The 5,680-nt window shown below is 46.0% G+C and overlaps 1 long non-coding RNA gene across 1 annotated transcript; it reads right to left on the bottom strand.

Annotated features, from left to right (window-relative positions):
• Positions 1-3,486: 3,486 nt before the first annotated feature.
• On the bottom strand, positions 3,487-5,129 carry LOC146183081 (uncharacterized). The gene is made up of 3 exons (XR_014708459.1): positions 4,825-5,129; positions 4,671-4,746; positions 3,487-3,775 (listed from the first exon to the last, which is right to left on the bottom strand). It is a non-coding gene; the product is annotated as an uncharacterized LOC146183081 (long non-coding RNA).
• Between the last annotated feature and the right edge of the window lie 551 nt (positions 5,130-5,680).

The following is a 5,680-nucleotide window of genomic DNA, read 5'->3' as shown; positions in this document are numbered from 1 at the left end:
TCATCCTTCCTTTTTCAGAAAGTTTGAAGGGATCCTAATCACAAGTATTCTGTAAGCCCGAAATAAGCTGGAAAACACTGACTCATGCTACAAAGTGCTTTGTATTCATTTTACAATGGGAAAGTATCTAGCACTTGTTAAATTCTTTGGCAGAATGCTCAACAGTGTCAATATAAGAACGGGTCATCTATTATGCGCGTCTTTATAGCCTGCACCTCTTGGGAATGGTAAATAAAAAGCAATTAAGCTTGCAATATTCTCAGATGGTCACTTTGTTGGAATGTGAAAATCATCATCATCAGCCTGATTATACCCACTGCAGGGCGAAGGCCTCTCCCATATTTCTCCCCTTAACCCGGTTCTGTGCTAGCTGCATCCACTTGACCCCTGCGAACTTCTTAATCTCATCCGCCCACCTAACTTTCAGCCGCCCCCTGCTACGCTTTCCTTCCCTTGGAATCCACTTTGTTACCCTCAGCGACCATCGGTTATCCTCTCTTCGCATTACATGTCCTGCCCATGTCCATTTCTTCTTAATTTCTACTAGAATGTCGGTAACTTGAGTTATTTCTCTGACCCATTCTGCACGCTTTCTATTTCTTAATGTTACCCCTACCATTTTTCGTTCCATAGACCTCTGGGTTGTCCTCAACTTAAGTAGAACTCTCCTGGTTAGCCTCCACGTTTCAGCCCCATAGGTGAGTACAGGCAAGATGCAACTGTTGTATACTTTCCTCTTGAGCGATACCGGTAAGCTGCTAGTCATAATCTGCGAGTGTTTGCCAAATGCGCTCCATCCCAATCTTATTCTTCTTGTTATTTCCTTTTCATGGTCCGAATCTGCGGTTACTACCTGTCCTAAGTAGACATATTCGCCTACTACTTCCAGTACGTCGCTACCTAATGTAAACTGCTGTTCCTTCCCGAGGCTGTTGAACATTACCTTAGTCTTCTGCATATTGATTTTCAAGCCTACCTTTCTACTTTTCCTGTCTAGGTCATCAATCATTATTTGCAGTTCATCCCCCGAGTTGCTTAGCAAGGCAATATCATCAGCAAATCGCAGATTACTGAGGTATTCTCCATCTACCCTTATCCCTAACTGCTCCCATTTCAAGTCTCTGAATACTTCCTCTAAACAAGCTGTGAATAGTACTGGGGAGATTGTGTCTCCTTGCCTAACACCTTTCTTTATGGGAATTTTGTTACTTTCTTTATGCAGAACTATGGTTGCTGTGCAGCCACTATATATATCTTCCAGCACTTTCACGTACGGCTCGTCTACCCCCTGATTTCGCAATGCCTGCATCACCGCCGAGGTTTCTACTGAGTCAAATGATTTTTCGTAATCAATGAATGCTATGTATAAGGGCTGGTTATATTCAAGCATTTTTCTATCACCTGATTGATGGTATGGATATGATCGATAGTAGAGTACCGTTTCCGAAACCCTGCTTGATCCTTTGCTTCATTGCAGTCTAAGGTCGTCCTGATTCTATTAGCCATTACCTTAGTCTGGTTTTTGCCTATGCCCAATACCTTATACGTAACAGACAGTAAGCTGATTGGTCTGTAATTTTTAAGGTTCTTAGAGTCCCCGTTCTTGTAAAGGAGGATAATGTTTGCATTCTTCCATGGTTCCGGTACCATCGATGACACCAGGCACTGCGTATACAGGGTGGCCAGTTTTTCTAGCACGATATCCCCCCCGTCCTTCAGCAAATCTGTAGTTATCTGATCCTCTCCAGCTGATTTCCCCCTTTTCATAGTTTTTAGTGCTTTCTTGACATCGTCCTTCGTCACTGGTGGAACGTCTGACCGTCTTTCCCTACCGCCAATCTCATTACGGTCCTGACTGCCTTGGCTACTGTAGAGATCTGTATACGACTCCTCGGCTACTTTGACTATCTTTTCCATATTAGTGATGACGTTGCCCGCCTTGTCCCTTATCGCATACATCTGGTTTTTGCCTGTGCCCAATTTCTTCTTTACCGCTTTAAGGCTTCCCCCGTTCTTTACAGCATGCTCAATTTTCTCCATGTTATACTTCCTTATATCGGCCACCTTGCGCTTATTGATTAGCTTTGATATCTCGTCCAATTCGACCCGGTCTGTTGGATTGGAAGCTTTCATACTCTGGCATTTCTTATCAAATCTTTCGTCTCCTTAGACAGCTTACCGGTATCCTCTCTATCCTACCGCCTACTTCTACCGCGCACTCAGTAATGATATCTCTGAAATTATTGTTCCTTGCCTCTAGGGTAATGTCGTCATCCTCAGTTAGAGCTGAATACCTATTCTGTAGCGAGATCCTGAACTCTTCTGGCCTCCCCCTCACCCTCACCGCTAATTCGTTGATGGGTTTCTTTCTTCTTCTCTGTTGCATTCCTTCTTCAGATTTAGGCTAATTCGGGACCTCACCATCCTGTGGTCACTGCATCGCACTTTCCCGATTACCTCTACATCTTGCATAATGGCGGGGGTTAAACACATTATGAAGTCGATTTCATTTTTAGTCTCTCCGTTAGGACTTTTCCATGTCCATTTCCGGTTCTTCCGTTTGCTGAAGAAGGTATTCATGATTCGTAAGTTATTGCGCTCTGCAAACTCAACTAGTAACTCCCCCCTGCTATTCCTAGAACCAATGCCATAGTCACCTACTGCCTTGTCTCCTGCCTGTTTTTTCCCTACCTTGGCATTGAAATCGCCCATTAGTACAGTATACTGCGTCTTTACCTTTCGCATTGCCGATTCTACATCTTCATAGAAGCTTTCAACTGCCTGGTCATCATAACTACATGTAGGTGCATAGGCCTGTACAACCTTCAGTTTATACCGCTTATTAGGCCTAATGACGATGCCTGCAACCCTCTCATTATTACTATAGAATTCAGCTATATTCCCCGCTATATACTTATTGATAAGGAAACCTACTCCTAGTTGTCGTGTCTCTGGTAAACCTCGATAACACAGTGCATGCCCATCCTTCAGTACAGTATATGCCTCATTCGGCCTCCTAACCGCACTAAGCCCTATGACATCCCATTTCATGCCCTCTAGTTCCTCTAACAGCACTGCTAAACTAGCTTCACTAGCTAGGGTTCTAGCATTAAACGTTGCCAGGGTCAGTTTCCAATGGCGGCCTGTCCAGCGGAGCCAGGCTTTCTTAGCACCCCCTGCTGCGTCACAGGTCTGACCGCCGCCGTGGTCAGTTGTTCCGCAGCCGCTGGTGACTGACGGCCGAGGTTTTATGGAGCTTATCATAGGAGGTTGAGGCCAATTACTGCACCACGGTGGCCAACTCCTGTTCTGGTGAGAGAGTGCGCTGCCGGAGGTGTTCACCGGCATCAGGTCGCACCCCAAACCTGTGCATGCAATTCCATCGACACGCGGATTTTTTTTTCATCCATTGGAGAATTGCGCGGCACCGGGATTTGAACCCCGGACCTCTTGCATGCGAGGCGGATCTTCTACCGCTACGCCACCGCTGCTGGATGTGAAAATATCTCCTGATAATCACGATGTAATCAATTGTTTCAGGAAACAATCCTGACATTTATTTCATGCCTATTAACACATTTTTCATGTTAAATAACAATTATATCGTTCTAGAAATACCTGATGTGCACATTAAATCACGTGAAATGGCTAGCCGAAAGTGAAAGCTCAAACCTATCGACTCGTGGAATACGGGATATTGGTCCGGACCTCTTGCACGTATGCTGCAATTGTCTCACCATGGCAGACAGCAGAGACTGCCGAATCCTGGCATCACCTGGAAAATTTACAGTAGAAATATATGTCATCGTGATACACCTTTTACTGACACTGTAAACAGATTAAACGCGAGAAATCTGTAAAGGAATAAAGTTACGAATATTAGTAAATGATTTATCGAACCTCGCGTGCATACCCACTTAAATTACACAAATCAAGCTACACGGCGAAGATCCCTACTAGTAATTTCTAAGCATTGCTCCATTTCCTGATGTTAGTCTTTCGTTTTAAAAGCTGCATTGACAGCAGACTACGGGTTTCATTAGATAAAAATATTTAATACCCGGCGGCAACAACACAGGGGACACCACAGTGCGCGTTAGGAGCACTTAAAATAAATGCGCGGGTTGAATGCATGCTTTCAGAAACGGAGAGGACGGAATTGTCGGCGCGCCACTTCATTAGTATCAAGCTGTTTCGAAGCACCTCGGCGTTTCCTTTTCTATTGCCTTTTTTTTTAAGCGCATTCCCCGCGAGTTTTTTGTTCTAATGACGGTCCTCGACACACAAGTTTCTGGTTCCCCAGATTTTGTGCGGTACCTTTTTTTTTCTGCCGTCTTAACAATAATGGTCCCGTACATACTACGCGAGAACTTTAGCACATCAGCCTACTCTCGATGTTCAGATTTCACCCGGCTAACACATCACCTAAAAGAGATTGCGCACTGGTGAAGGCCATAAAAAACACCCCAACACGTAAAACTCAACGAAAAACCACGCAAAAGTAACCACTAGGCAAACCAAGCAAAGAACGTCAGCCATGGGTTCGCTCTAGCTGCGCAGTAACCGGCGAGCACTTGTTGCGCCATTACCTATCACAACCGCGCCAGCCAGAGTGCTGAGCTAAACTGCTTGATATGCAGCGTAGTTTGCAAACAGAAACAATTTCACACCTTGCCTTTGCTGGAAGCTGCCGGGGTGTCACGAACTGGCCGACCCATGACGTGCGCACCGGCGCCTATTCACGAGCTGCGCAAGAAACCGGCCGGCGTGGTGAGCTTAAACTGCTCGAAATGCAACGTTTTAAGCCAGAATAACGTTCCTCACCTTTCCGTGCTGAGAAACTGCAGTAGTTCCGCTTCGAAGGCCAAGGAAGCCGCAGTCAGTCCTCACGAACACGCAGCCCGCGTAGACGGCCCTGCGCTTCCGCAGTCTTCTTCGGTCTGCGCTGGCAGCACCCGCGCGCGCGGCGCGACAAATGCTGGTGGCGCCATCCATTTCGTGGTTCCGGGGGCTTACACTAACGTTATCAGTCATGCGTCATTTTCTGGGGCCAGATTTCGCCGAGTGTCCGCTCTATACCTTATCCCTTTCTCTATGACTCGGCGGCGGCGATAGCAACAAACGTGCTCGTCGATCGTCGAACAAAGAATGTCCGTCACACTCGTCAACGCTCAATTTAAAGGCTGCTCAGAACAATCTAGATAACATCACAAACTGCTACTACCACAACCTGGAACAGTGTAGAAACATAAGCAAGTTATCGGCATCTTTGAGACCGATCGCGGCGCATCGTTCGCGACAAAGAAAATGATAACGCGTCGAATCGCGACAACGAGCATGAACACACACGAGATACAGAATTTATATGCGTACCAGAATCACAGCGATAAGGCCGCATTCCGGCGGCTGTAAAAAAACAACAAATACAGTTTTAAAGCTTTCGCAGCTTTACTCCCCCCTTAAAAAAACATCGCCTCGATGTTCCAAAATAAACAAAGCAACTTCAATAAACATTACAAAGTTTAAACACCACGGAGCCAATAACGCGCGTAATAAGGCTTCAGACGAACAACATGTACGATTTCTGGGCGTGCGCGTCGCCGTTGTAATGCTGACGTTCCGTCGGGAATGACTTCATAGTCCAGTGGTCCGACGTGGTGAATGACTGTACGGCCCAAAG

This window comes from Amblyomma maculatum, chromosome 7, assembly GCF_055883805.1.
Source record: "Amblyomma maculatum isolate TAMU_Amacu chromosome 7, ASM5588380v1, whole genome shotgun sequence".
In the NCBI taxonomy this organism is placed as follows: Eukaryota; Metazoa; Arthropoda; class Arachnida; order Ixodida; family Ixodidae; genus Amblyomma; species Amblyomma maculatum.
This window is presented reverse-complemented; position numbering and strand designations above follow the sequence as displayed.